We start from the raw sequence: 13,047 nt of genomic DNA, 5'->3' as shown, positions 1-13,047 counted from the left end.
CCCTTTCTAACCTCATGCAATTCAAAGAAATCACTTCTCTTCTAACAACAAGCAACCTGAAAGAGCAGACAGTAAAACACAGATAAGACAGCTCAGACACAGAAGGAGGTGGGGGAAGTCTCCTGGGTAATTACCAAACTTCACACTTATACAATAGGCCCCAGTAAAACAATGGGCCTTAATAAGGACTTTCCTTTCCCTTTAGGCACACTAAGATAGAGAAGCTAAAAACACACTCTGGGGGATGCCTGCAGCTGCAAGAAGATGTACTGAAACAGACACAGAAACTCTCCCTCCCAGATAAGCAGGACAAAGAGACTAAGAGTCAACCTATGTGGTCAGGGAATGGGATAAGAGCTGATAAAAAAAAAAAACAAAAAACTCTCCTCTGTACAGATAGCACACCTGGTCCTAACTAAACTGTCAGGCCCTAGGAGGATAAGACACCCCCTCCTCACAAGCCCCCTCCTCACTAGCCCATTTATAAAAACTCTGACATTTTTACTACAACTTGGCAACCGGCTCAGGACCCCTCTCCGTGATGGAGAGCTGTTCTTTCCTTTTGCCTATTAAACTCCCTCTCCAAACTCACCCTGTCTGTGTGTGTGTCTGCGATCTCGATCTCCTTGGCCATGAGACCAAGAACCTTGGTATTTACCCCAGACAACGAGGCTGCTTCAAAGGGTCTCACAGTCTCCTGGGAGAGGAGATCCATTAATTCAATCCAGAGTTACCTGTGATGGCCTATGGTGTGCTGGGCACTGTGCTAGCTGCTGTGCATACAACAGTGATCAAAAGAGGCAGAGGAATCCACCCTGGAGGAGTCTACATTCTCTGAGGAGTGACTTTAGGGGAGTGACTGACAATTTACAAGCACTGAAAGACATTAATAAGCAATGGCTGTACTAATCCAAACTTGATTCTGTCTCTGTAAGTAGCTTTGAAAAGTCCCATATGCTACAAATTCTGTATCACATGCTATATTTCCATTATTCCCTATTCTTACATGCCCACACCAGAGTCCCTGAGCTGAGTAGGGCACACCATGATGTGATTGTGATTACATATCCACCAAAAAACACCCCTGATGGGCCAAGAAAATACAACAGCTCTGTACCTGTTACATGAAGAGGCTAGGTTGTGGAGAATTTGTTACCTAGGGGAGCCCTTGTGGTAGCTTCCTCCAGTGGACAGCAAACCCCCACGACTATACTTAAGCTATACTAGCTTGTCTCTCTATTCATTCTCATTTTCTTTGAAAACTCCCAGGAATGTTTTATTCTTCTCTAACTGCGTTAAAGCTGTAAACAGGAAACCTACAATAATCATATAATAATAACCACAAAACCCACATAGCTGAAATTTTTTTAAAACACTAAGTATCTCATGACTCAGAGGATAGATTTTGCTGAAAGATAGGAAATACTTTATTTGGGAGGATATCTGTGGAGTAATTCTCTAAGTAACAGAGTCTACTGCTGCAGACTCTGTGGGGATAACATGTTCCTAATATGTAAGTTCCAGACTCTTCAAACACTACTCTAGCCCCAGATAAAATAGCAAAAGGGTGAGCTTCCAATTAGTAAGAGTGCAGAAACAGATAATTATGCAAGCAATTACAACAAAATGATGTGCTCTACCTAACACTTTCGGAGAATGAAGGTAGGCTAAAAGAGGATTTGGCAGGGAAAACTAGCCTAATGGAGGGGTGACAGAGAAAGCTTGCCTGAGGAAGTGCTCTGCAAGCTGAAATAACCAGGAGATCCCCACAGGAAGGCAGAGTGTGTGTTTGGGGGGAATATTAAAGAAAGATGGAAAAACATGGCTAAGGTTCTGTGAGCCAAAGACAATACAGATAACCTGATTGTCTCAACCCCTTCTCTACAGGGGCCACATTTTATTTCCTGGATTTGACCTGAAGATCTCACGGCCCACCTAGAGTTTTCAATACATTCCAGTGTATGGATGTGTATCAATGTTTTCAAGCAACTTCCTTCTGATGGGCATTTAGATCATTTGAAGTTTTCTGCCCCTGCCAAGAAAACTAGGGTGATAACATTGTTCAAAAATCTTTGTATGCCTGTGTTGTTATTTCCTAGGAATAAACAATTTTTTTTTTTTTTTGAGACAGGGTCTTCCTCTGTCGCCTAGGCTGGAGTGCAGTGGCACTATCTCTGCTCACTGCAACCTCCACCTCCCAGGTTTAAATGATCCTTTCACCTCAGCCTCCTGAGTAGCTGGGACTACAGGCACATGCCACCATACCAAGTTAATTTTTATATTTTTTGTAGAGATGGGGTTTCGCCATGTTGCCCAGGCTGGTCTCAAATTCCTGGGCCCAGGCAATCCACCCGCCTCAGCCTCCCAAAGTACTGGGATTATGGGATGACCCACTGCCCCTGGTTGGAATAAATAATTTGAAGGGAAGTTACTGTATCTGAGGGTTTTGGTGCTTATACCATTGGTGCTTATTCCCAGGCTGTACAGTCCTACCTGCAAGGGTGCTAATGCTGGTTCACCACATCCTCACTGTGGTAGGTATTCACTAAATATGGCCACCATCAAGAACTTCCTTCCCTCTCTGCACTCATTGATTGTCATGCTATGAGATGGAGTCTAACTCCCTTCCCCTTGAATATGCGCTGTGTTGGAGCAATAGAACATGGCAGAAGTGATGCATGTTCCTTCCAAGTCTAGGTCATAAGAAGACTTAATTCCACCCATGTCTCCTAAAACTCTCACTCTTGGAGTGTTCCCTCTGAGAACACAAACATCATGCTAAGAGAACACCAAGAGATAGGGAAAGGCCAGGTGGAGGATACAAAGTTGTAAACCTCAAATAAGCCAACAGTCAGCATGAAAATCCAGTCATGTGAGTGAGTCTACTTGGAAGTCCAGGCCAGTAGAGCCTTTGGAACACCACAGTTGCCATTCATAACTGACTACAACTGCACGAGAGACCCCAAGTAAGCTGATACCCGCCAACCCATAGAACTATGTGGGACACAGATACATTTTTTGCTTTAAGCTGCCAAGTGGTGGAGCATTTTTTAAAATGTAGCAACAGATAACTGGATCATTCACCATCACTTTTTCTCTTTTATTTAATTATCTTACCCTGTGAGTAGGTATAAGGAGGATGATCAGATTTTAGCCCATATACAGAATATCTCTTATGCCCTTGTTTAATTAAAGAAATGAGATCCAGGCAATCCTACTGATTAGATATTAGGTGACTGGTATAATGATGAGTCAGAAGTTGTCATCGCCCAGGACCCCAGGACCAAACAGTAGAACCTTCTGACATATTTTACTATTCCTTGAGGTAAGACATTATAGGACAGGGGTTAATAAAACTGGCTTTAGAATGAAGCAGATCTGAGTTAGAATCTGAGCTCCAACACTTACTTAGGCAGTTACTATGATTCTGTGGGCCTCCATTTCCTGATTGGCTAACTGGGATGATGGGAACAGTTAAAAGATAAGTGAAGGCACATCTTTTGATGCTGTGTCTGGTACATTAGAAGGAGTAAGTAAATGAGAACTGTTATTGTTATTAGTATTATTATTACTAGTAGTAGCAACAGCAGCAGTAACAATAGCAGTAGCAGCAACAGTATTGTGATTTATTAAATGCCCAATATATTCTAGGTATTGTTATCATTATATAAGGGTTTTTTAGTCAAAAGCAGTTTGAATCTCCTCTTGTCTGCCTGGAACATGGCATCAATTCTAGATCCATATCACCCTCTTCTACTCTTCCTTGATCAGGGAAGATATAGCTTTTCTCTGCTAGATAACTTGTAGGAGGCCAGCCCTGGTTATAGCCTCCATGAGTCTTGTCTGGGTGAGGCCCTGATACCTAATTCCATTTCTCCTGCTCTCTTTGAGGTGGGAAACATGGAGACCCGAACAGCCCAGCCATGGCCTGGGAAAAGTCATGCACACTGTGCCTGGGTAAGCCACACATCAGCATGGAGGACTATGCCAGGACACCTGGGCTTCTAGTCTATCCTTGGTCCAGAAAAAGGGCATTGAGTGTAGGGGCAAGATTTATGTCATTTTTTCATCTCCTTTTTTTCTGCAGACCGTACTACTCTTAGTTGTTCTGTGCTAAGAGGAATTAAAATGACAAACTGTAAATGAGTGAAGACCTCACAGACAGATTTCACAGATGTGTCTGGAAAAAATGGCACCATTTCCTCCCTGGGTTTGTGGGACCTTTTGTAAGTGCCAATGGGATGGGTGAGACCTCTTTAAAGTCTCTGAATGGGATCTGAGATTCCTGTCGGACAAACGTACAGAAAGTCTGAGCCCTGAACAAAGGGCTTTTCCTACTTTTAAACATCTTAGGGCGGGAACTACGTGAGGCAGGAAGCAAGTTACAGAAGCAAGAAACAAAGGCAGCATTACAACATTTCTTACATCTTGAGAGAAACATGTCTTGCAACCTAAACTTATCGGTCTTGTGACCCTGTAGCCGTGCAGGAACTCACTGGGCCTGTAATAAACTTTGAGGAATGTGGAGTTGGGGAGCATAGATAAGGTCCACTGTTCACAGAGAGAAGACAGACTGTTAATATTCTCTTTTAACTTGACTGTAAGGTGGGGGGGGGGTGGTCACATTTTGCAGCAACTTTAAGAGGATTTTAAAATGTCTATTACTACTATTAGGTTATAGTTGATTTCATTAATTCCTTCCTCAATTTAAAGCCATGGAGTCTGTGATAAATTGTTATGGCAGCAATGGAAGGTTAATTCAATATGGAAACACATTTCTCATATTGAAGTAATCAGAGAATCTCATTCTGGAACACATGAGGTATCATTAGACATGTTTTAATATTTTTGGTCTCCTCCATTAGCTTATACTTCTTTAAACAAGTTTGTCAGGAATATCTAGTGAGTGAATGACTCCTTGGATAACCAGTTTGCCTGTGTGGAGCAGATATTGGGCATCAGAGTTGCACTGTTTTTGGAAATTTGGTCATATGATAATATGTCAAACAATCAAGTGTTCATGGCTTTGCTTGGCTCCATGGCTTTGTTTGGCTCCATTGCTCCAAGAAAAATAAGAAAGGATTTCCATATGGCAATGAGCAGTATTTATTAACAATGCTCAATAACTGGTGTGCGTGAATATGGAAAATCAAAGAGGTGTTATCTCCTGCAAGGAAACTCCTGACATTTGATAAAATCCACTATTGCAGGATGTTGTGAATAGCTTTAAAGGGGAACAGTGGGTTTCTAATTGATCACTGCATATGGATAGCATTTTTAATTTGTGTTTGATACTCAGTGTAACAGGCTGGTTAACACTTTGGCAGCAGTGATCCATTCATTTCTCATTAATCCACTCTGTGGATGGAGAATGGATTAAAGCTTAACGTTTTAGTAGCAATCCAGCCTATAACAGAAGAAAGGCCTCATGTATTTATTATACTTAGCAGATTTGAAGAATGTAAAGGAGTGAACCAAGATAAGGAGGAAGTATGGGTGACGAATGTGAATCAAAACAGATGACCATATCATGATGGGTAACATTCACAAGATTAGTAACATTCACAATGCAAAGGACTTTGCATTTCAAGAGACATAGGTTGAAAATGTGTTCCACCACTTAAGTTGCTTAACCTCTCTGATCCTCAGTTACCTCATCTGCAAGTGGGGATTATAATATTATACATTATAGCATGTCCTGAGAGAAGCTGTTCCCGACCACTTGGGCTAAGGAGCGCCCTCTGTGTTTCGAGCCTCCTCTTTCTCATGCCCACCATGGTTTTCATCCGTTGTTTTGTCATTATCTTCAATATGGCTCCCCGTCCCCACCAACTGTGAGCTCTTTGAGGTCTATTAACCCGCAGAAAACATGGATGTGTGAGAAAAGTCCACCAAAGCACAGATCCTGGAGTCTGGTGCTCACAGATGCTCTGACACATTTATGTATGAGTGATGATGACCCATGCCACTCAGTAGAGTGTAGCTATTTTTTTCTGGGGGGGAGGGTAGGGGGATGGAGTCTTGCCCTGTCACCCAGGCTGGAGTGCAATGGTGCTATCTCAGCTCACTGCAACCTCCGCCTCCTGGGTTCAAGCTATTTTCCTGCCTCAGCCTCCTGAGTAGCTGGGATTACAGGTGTGTGCCACCACGCCAGGCTATTTTGTTTTTTTGGTTTTTTTTAATCTTTAGTAGAGATGGGGTTTCACCATGTTGGCCAGGATGGTCTCGAACCCCTGACTTCGTGATCCACCTGCCTCGGCCTCCCAAAGCGCTGGGATTACAGGCGTGAGCCACTGCGCCTGGCCCAATGTAGCTATTTTTATACAACTAATAAACATCAGTTAGTGTGTTGGAAACAATATACTGTAAATGACTGAATACAGCAAATCTTCCAGCTCAATTTTCTATTAATATAGAGGGTTTATGTGGTTTTTATCCCCACACCTTGTTCAGAACCTTATCATACCACTATAAAACACACACTTTCCCTTTCATAGTGCATCTTGGACAATGCAGTTTGGAGCTGCTATGAGTACTTCTTTGGAGCCTTCCTGTATACAATGAATTGATATAGCAGAGTAGGACTGCTATAAATACTTATTGGAAGAATGCAACATTCCTGTCTGTTATTTTTACTTTGTAGATGGGAGGCATATATGCCATTTAGGCTTATCTCAGCAGGTTCAAGAATGTGAACCCAGTGATTGTGGGACTTGGAAAGTCCAGGTAACCTTTTTCACTTCTACAGAAAGACCACTCTGCTTACTTTCCTCCTGCCTCTTTTGGTCACTCCTTCTCAGTCTGTTTCCTTGAACCCCTCCCCTTGCCATTACATATATATATATTTGACTATATGTTACAGTATTCTCTAGGGGTCTTACCTTACAGTGTATCAATTGGGTCATGCTCCTGATGATCATCAGTGATGCTAAAAATACAAAAGTGCCACATAACATAATCATTCTAGCAATGGTTTTCAGAAATGTCCTGTTCCCATGCCACCTGGATGTGAAATCCAGATGGTGGCCTGAGAAGAGGCTCTAGCCTTTGGCTCCAGGCATAAGTCTTAGAACATGCCAGAATAGAGATTTACCTTTGAATCATAATTATACTGCAAAATAAGGAAGAGGAACCTTAGACCTGAGAAGTTATGGGCAATTCCTGAATCAGATTGACTGAGAAAACCCCAAGCAAACACTAAAGAGGCATAGGAAAAGAGAGCTGTAAAAGTACACAGTAACTCAAGGGGGAATTCCAAATGTGAACTGAGTTCACAGGTCAGAAGTTGGGATACTGAAGAAGGGATAGTATTGGGGGCAGGCAGTGGAGCCCCACTCCCCACTATGGAAAGCAGTTGGAAGCATAGGCTCCTGCCTGCAGGTGCGAGTACCTTCCACTTTCACATTAGTGCTGGTGTCCTTTGCTTAGATGTTCCATGTTTCTTTCTTTGTTCTCCAGTGTCTACTATGGGATGACTATGAATAGTACTGTTATGACTCTAGTATGGGGCCCAGAGCACCACTACGCCATTTCAAAATGGTATGAAGGTTAAGATGGGTGTCCTGCTTTTTATGACATGTAAAGGATTAAATCTGTTTTCCTCATACAGCCTTCTGGAAAGTACCCAGCCAGTCACAAGGACAGTCTCCTCATGAGAAAATAAGTACTACTCTAGGAAAATCTTTTTTCGATGACATATATCCAGGGGTCTGTTGCAGCAAAAAATATTAACTTCTTGTGCACCCAGAAAAGACTTCTGAACAGGTAAGTTCATGTGAACTCAGTTCCTCTGGTGGGATCTCAACAGAGAGTTTGAGAATTAAAGTGACCCTGAATGGTTCTTCCCCTGTCTCAGGGAGAGATGGGGAAGGATAATAATATATTTACTCCTAATTCAAAGGCCTAAACTTGAACAGAGGACTCAGGCTGCAGGTATGTTGTGGGGAGATGTTATTAATCATGATATGTTGCCCTTAACTGAAGTGTAGCAATTGTGTCCTGTGTGCCAGGCACTTTGCAGAGTGTTTCACATGGTTTACCTCATTTAATCATCTCCAATAATTCTATAAGGAAGGTACAATCATTATCCCCAGTTGACAAATGAGCTTCCAAGGCCCAGAGAGGTCACACAACCTGCTCAAAGACACAGCTTGTGAATGTGTGATCTGGGATATAAACCCAGGCTGTGGCTCCAGAGCTTGCATTCCAGATGGCTTTCCCCACTGCCTCTAAGGAATGGATGTTAAGGCCTAAGAGACAGTCCCATGAGTCAGGGTTACACTTGCAAGCACCAACATTTATATTCCTTATATCATATAATCCTCAACACAAGAGGTGTGAGTGTATAAATATGCTTACTTTTTAGAGACATCTCAAGATAGAATTGTGGGGGAACTGAGACTGAGGCTCTGGATTGTATGGGTGTTTTCCCTAACATCAAGCGGCTCTGAAGGGATCTACTGCATCGTTCTAGAAGCTACATTGTGTTAGCCAGTCAACCTTCTTTTATCCCTTCTCTTCGACAAGCTCAAATGCTTTTGTACCTATTCTGCTAGATATTTGTTGGGGCAAAGCCAGAACCAGAAGACAACACAATCCCTGTCTTTGAAGCATAGACATTCTATTCAGGGTCAGAAAATCAATGCACAAAATAATTAATAAACACTTAATTGATTCCTTATGAGTCAAATTCCAGTAGGTCAGAGAAGATATATGAAGTGCTTAGAATAGTTCAAACCATTAGATGTGTTACTACTTCTGCAGTGGTGTTTGATGCCAACTGTTGCTTACAAATTATAAATAATTTTCCTTGGCATCATTCTCCTCACATCACTCCGCCACTATCACTCCACCCAAGAAATTATTTAAACTTAAATCTCCAGTATTGGTATCATCAGAACATCTTGTTTTGCTGTTTTTCAAAAATTATTTATATATTTTAATGCACACATAAAAATTGTATATATTTATCAAGTACAACATGATTTTTTTTTTGAGATGGAGTATCACTGTGTTGTCCAGGCTGGTCTCAAACTCTTGGGCTCAAGCAATTCTCCCACCTCAGCCTCCTGAGTGTGGCAGTGCTCCTTTCGCAGGGGCACTAGGATAAACAGACTTAACTGGGGAAGCCTCTGTTGTCCCTAGTACTTACCCTATGACCTAATGCCCTAAGGTAAGAACAAGCCGCCTTCAGCCTGTTCAATTATTACAAGCTATGTAACCTTTCGGCCTTCCAAAAAGGTTTGTGACTATTCCCTGTAACTTTCCCTAATATTTCTGCCACCATCCTGAGCAAATTCCAAACCTGAGTAGCTAGGATTACAGGGGAACACTACCATGCCTGGTTTACATGATGTTTTGAGATACATCTTCATTGTTGAATGGCTCAGTCAAGCTAATTAACATAGGCATTACTTCACATACTTAGCATTTTTTGTGTGTGGAGGGAATGCAAAATCTTCTAGCAATTTTCAAGAATATAATACATTGTCATTATTATAGTCAACATGATGTACAATAGTTTTCTTTTTCTTTCAAAGTGAAAGCAAGTTTATTAAGAAAGTAAAAGAAAATGAAAACGGCTACTCCATAAACAGAGCAGCCCCAAGGGCTGCTGGTTGCCCATTTTTATGGTTATTTCTTGATGATATGCCAAACAAGGGGTGGATTATTTACGCTTCCCCTTTTTAGGCCATATAGGGTAACTTCCTGACGTTGCCATGGCATTTGTAAACTGTCATGGCACTGGTGGGAGTGTAGCAGTGAGGACAACCAGAGGTCACTCTCGTTGCCATTTTGGTTTTGGTGGGTTTAAGCCAGCTCCTTTACTGCAACCTGTTTTATCAGCAAGGTCTTTATGACGTGTATTTTGTGCCAATCTCCTGTCTCACCCTGTGACTTCGAATGCCTTAACCATCTGGGAATGGAGCCCAGTAGATTTCAGCCTCATTTTACCCAGCTCCAATTCAACATGGGGTAGTTCTGGTTCACATGCCTCTGACATTTCCCCCCTCCCTTTTACAAGAGAACCCTTAATCCTAAGGGTTGTAGAGGGATGAAGATCCATCTTCTGTAACTTCTTCAGGTTGAGCAGGGGCGATGATATTCCTGCCTAACTATCAGGGTCTCTTGTGTTCAGGGTAGAGAGGAGCTCAGTTAGAAAGCATCAGTATACTGAGGGCCATTTATGACTCTTGAGTTTTGACAAGAGGTGATATCTGGAAGATTAATACGTGTTTAGTTTAAGAAAACATTCAGTAAGCTTGTCCTGTATTCCTACACAAAGAGTATAACAGCAATATATTCCAAAAGAGTAAAGCAAAATAGGTAAAGTTATTCCAAGTAAACTAAATTAGAAAGTTTTTCATGAACTGAGAAACTATTGGAATTAAGCTGATATGGGTTTGTTAGCTGATTGTAATGTGCCCAGAATTAGAATACTGATCCAGATTTTTACATTACCCATCATCCCTCGTTTCTTCTGAGCAGCAGTCAGAGATCACTGGTTGGTTTACAGGCATAAGCAGGGTTAGCCTAAATTGCAGAAACAAACTTAAAAACAACTGATGAGACTAGAATTTAATAACAAGTGTGTCACAGTTCTTGAAACGTAACTAAAAGGCAGTACACTTTTTACTTTCCTGATAAAATATCTGATTTAAGCTCTTATTTTCAAACTAACTAAAGCTCTTTCATATATAAACATCACACACATAATACATATAAGTACATAGACAGACAGAAGATAAAGGATCATCCCCTAAGCTGGGAATTGAACCCTGAACCCAGGCCGCCATTGTGAAAAGAGAAAGCATGGCCACATCGTTACAAGGTCAAGCTCCCAAGGGCATAACTGACCAGAGGGAAACATCCAGTTTACACACACACACACACACACACACAAACACACACACACACACACATGGAGAGAGAGAGAGCGCCAGAAATCTGACTGGTAAGAAATTCTTATCCTTTTGCTGGCATGCCAGGCTTCTGAGTTCCCTTTCCCTGGGCAGGCCTAGTGACCCGGCTGGCTACACCATAGGCCTAGGCACCAAGCAACAACACAAAGGAAAATTATCTTTTACTGTTCTGGCCAGAGCAAAATACATGTGAAAAAATATAGACATTACCCACTCTGGTTAGCACCCACAATTAAACTCGCAAGGTTTAAACTTCTCCCTGGTTGGGCCCTGTCATTGTTAATCCAACCTCCAACCAGGAGTTTCAACATGTGGTTTCTGGGCAGGATTGTTACCCTGAGTAATAGAAAAGAAAGAGAAAGGAGAGAAAGAAAAGCATTGCCTGTGGCAGGGTGGGGAAGGTGAAATGATCAGGGAAGCCAGAGAAAGACCCACCCATTGCAGTGACACTGGAAAGTTCAGGCGGCTGCTGTCAGTTGAGCAGGGATCTTTTCCAGCAATCCTATCAGCTCTCAAGTTTCCCCTTTTAGGGAGGAAAAAGCTTCCCATGTCCCATGATCCTGTACATGCCTAATCCTATCACCCATAGCCATCAGCAAAGAGTGCAAGGCAGATTAATCCAAAGAGAATAGCAGTTCACATTCCATAGTGCCGAACCCGTTCTTAGCTGAGAGGGACTTTACCGAGAGGAGCCTCTAACCCCCTGAATCTTAGAAGGGACTCTAACCCTCCTAAGTCGGGCCTCTAACCCAAGGTCAGTAAAGTATCATTGCCTTTTATTAAGAGGGGCCTCTAACCCACTCTGTCTTAGGAGAGACTCTAACTCCCCTAAGTTGGGCCTCTAACCCAATCCCATTCTTTACTCAAGTACCCCACCACTTACCCAAAGTCATCCAATCAGTGCTGCACTCTATTTCCTTTGGGTTGGTGGGAGTGGTTTCTTCAGTATTGTCCCTTCAGGATTCACCAGAAAGATGTTACAGGACCCCAACACTTACCCAAAGGTAGCCGTTGAGTCAGGGTTTCTGCACTATAGTCCCTTCTGTGGTTGCCAGAAATACGTTACAGGACAGGGGTCTGGATCCAGACCCCAAGAGAGGGTTCTTGGATCTCATGCAAGAAAGAATTTAGGGCGAGTCCACAGTGCAAAGTGAAAGCAAGTTTATTAAGAAAGTAAAAGAATAAAAGAATGGCTACTCCATAGACAGAGCAGCATACAATAAATCTCTTGAATTTATTCCTCCTATCTGAAACTTTGCATTCTTTAACCAATATCTCCCCACTCACTCCCCAGCCCTGGTAACCCCATTCTACTCTTTGCTTCTAGGTTCAACTTTCTAGATTCACATGTAAGTGAGATCATGCAATATTTTTCTTTCTGTGCCTAGCTTATTTAACTTAACATAATGCCCACCAGGTTAATCCATGTTGTTGCATATAACAAGATTTCTGTCTTTCCTTCTTTTTAAAGGCTGAATACTATTCCACTGTGTACATATGCCACCACAATGTTCTCCAACTAACTGGCTCTTTAGCCTTGCCACTATTTCTTGCTGAGCTTCATTTTCCCCCTGTATACATTAGGGTTCATAGTTTATATTACAGTGTTGATGTGTTCAACACATAGTGATTGGAAACAATAATCATTGTCATTACTCTTGATAGTCATTTAATAGGAGGGAATGATCAGATTGCACTGGAATTGCATTCATATTTAGAGGGGTAATATTAATATTAATATCTGTTATAAATACTGACAACAGAACAGGGAGTGACTGGGAATTTGAAGCACTTATAAACTTGAGGCTTGATGAGGTGGCATAAAGAAAACTACGAAGGAATCCGGCTCCCACTTCCTGCCTCAGGGCTCCTCTCCATGCTGGGTGTGGACCATTTGACTAATAAGGGTGGCACCTGCTCAATCAAGAACGACTGCTGGGTGCTGGTCTAGGCAACTAGGTGGATGTTGGTGACCACATCCAAGCAATTTCCTTCCTCAGTGTCTCGGCAACTTGTACTGTTCTCTCATCGACTATCTCCTCTCCTCTTAGCTTCAATCAACCAGGAAAGCAGCAATAATAAAGGCTGTAATTCACTCAGCACCCTCTCTGTGCCAAGCACTTCA

Source organism: Pongo abelii, chromosome X (assembly GCF_028885655.2).
Source record: "Pongo abelii isolate AG06213 chromosome X, NHGRI_mPonAbe1-v2.0_pri, whole genome shotgun sequence".
Taxonomy (NCBI): Eukaryota; Metazoa; Chordata; class Mammalia; order Primates; family Hominidae; genus Pongo; species Pongo abelii.
This window is presented reverse-complemented; position numbering follows the sequence as displayed.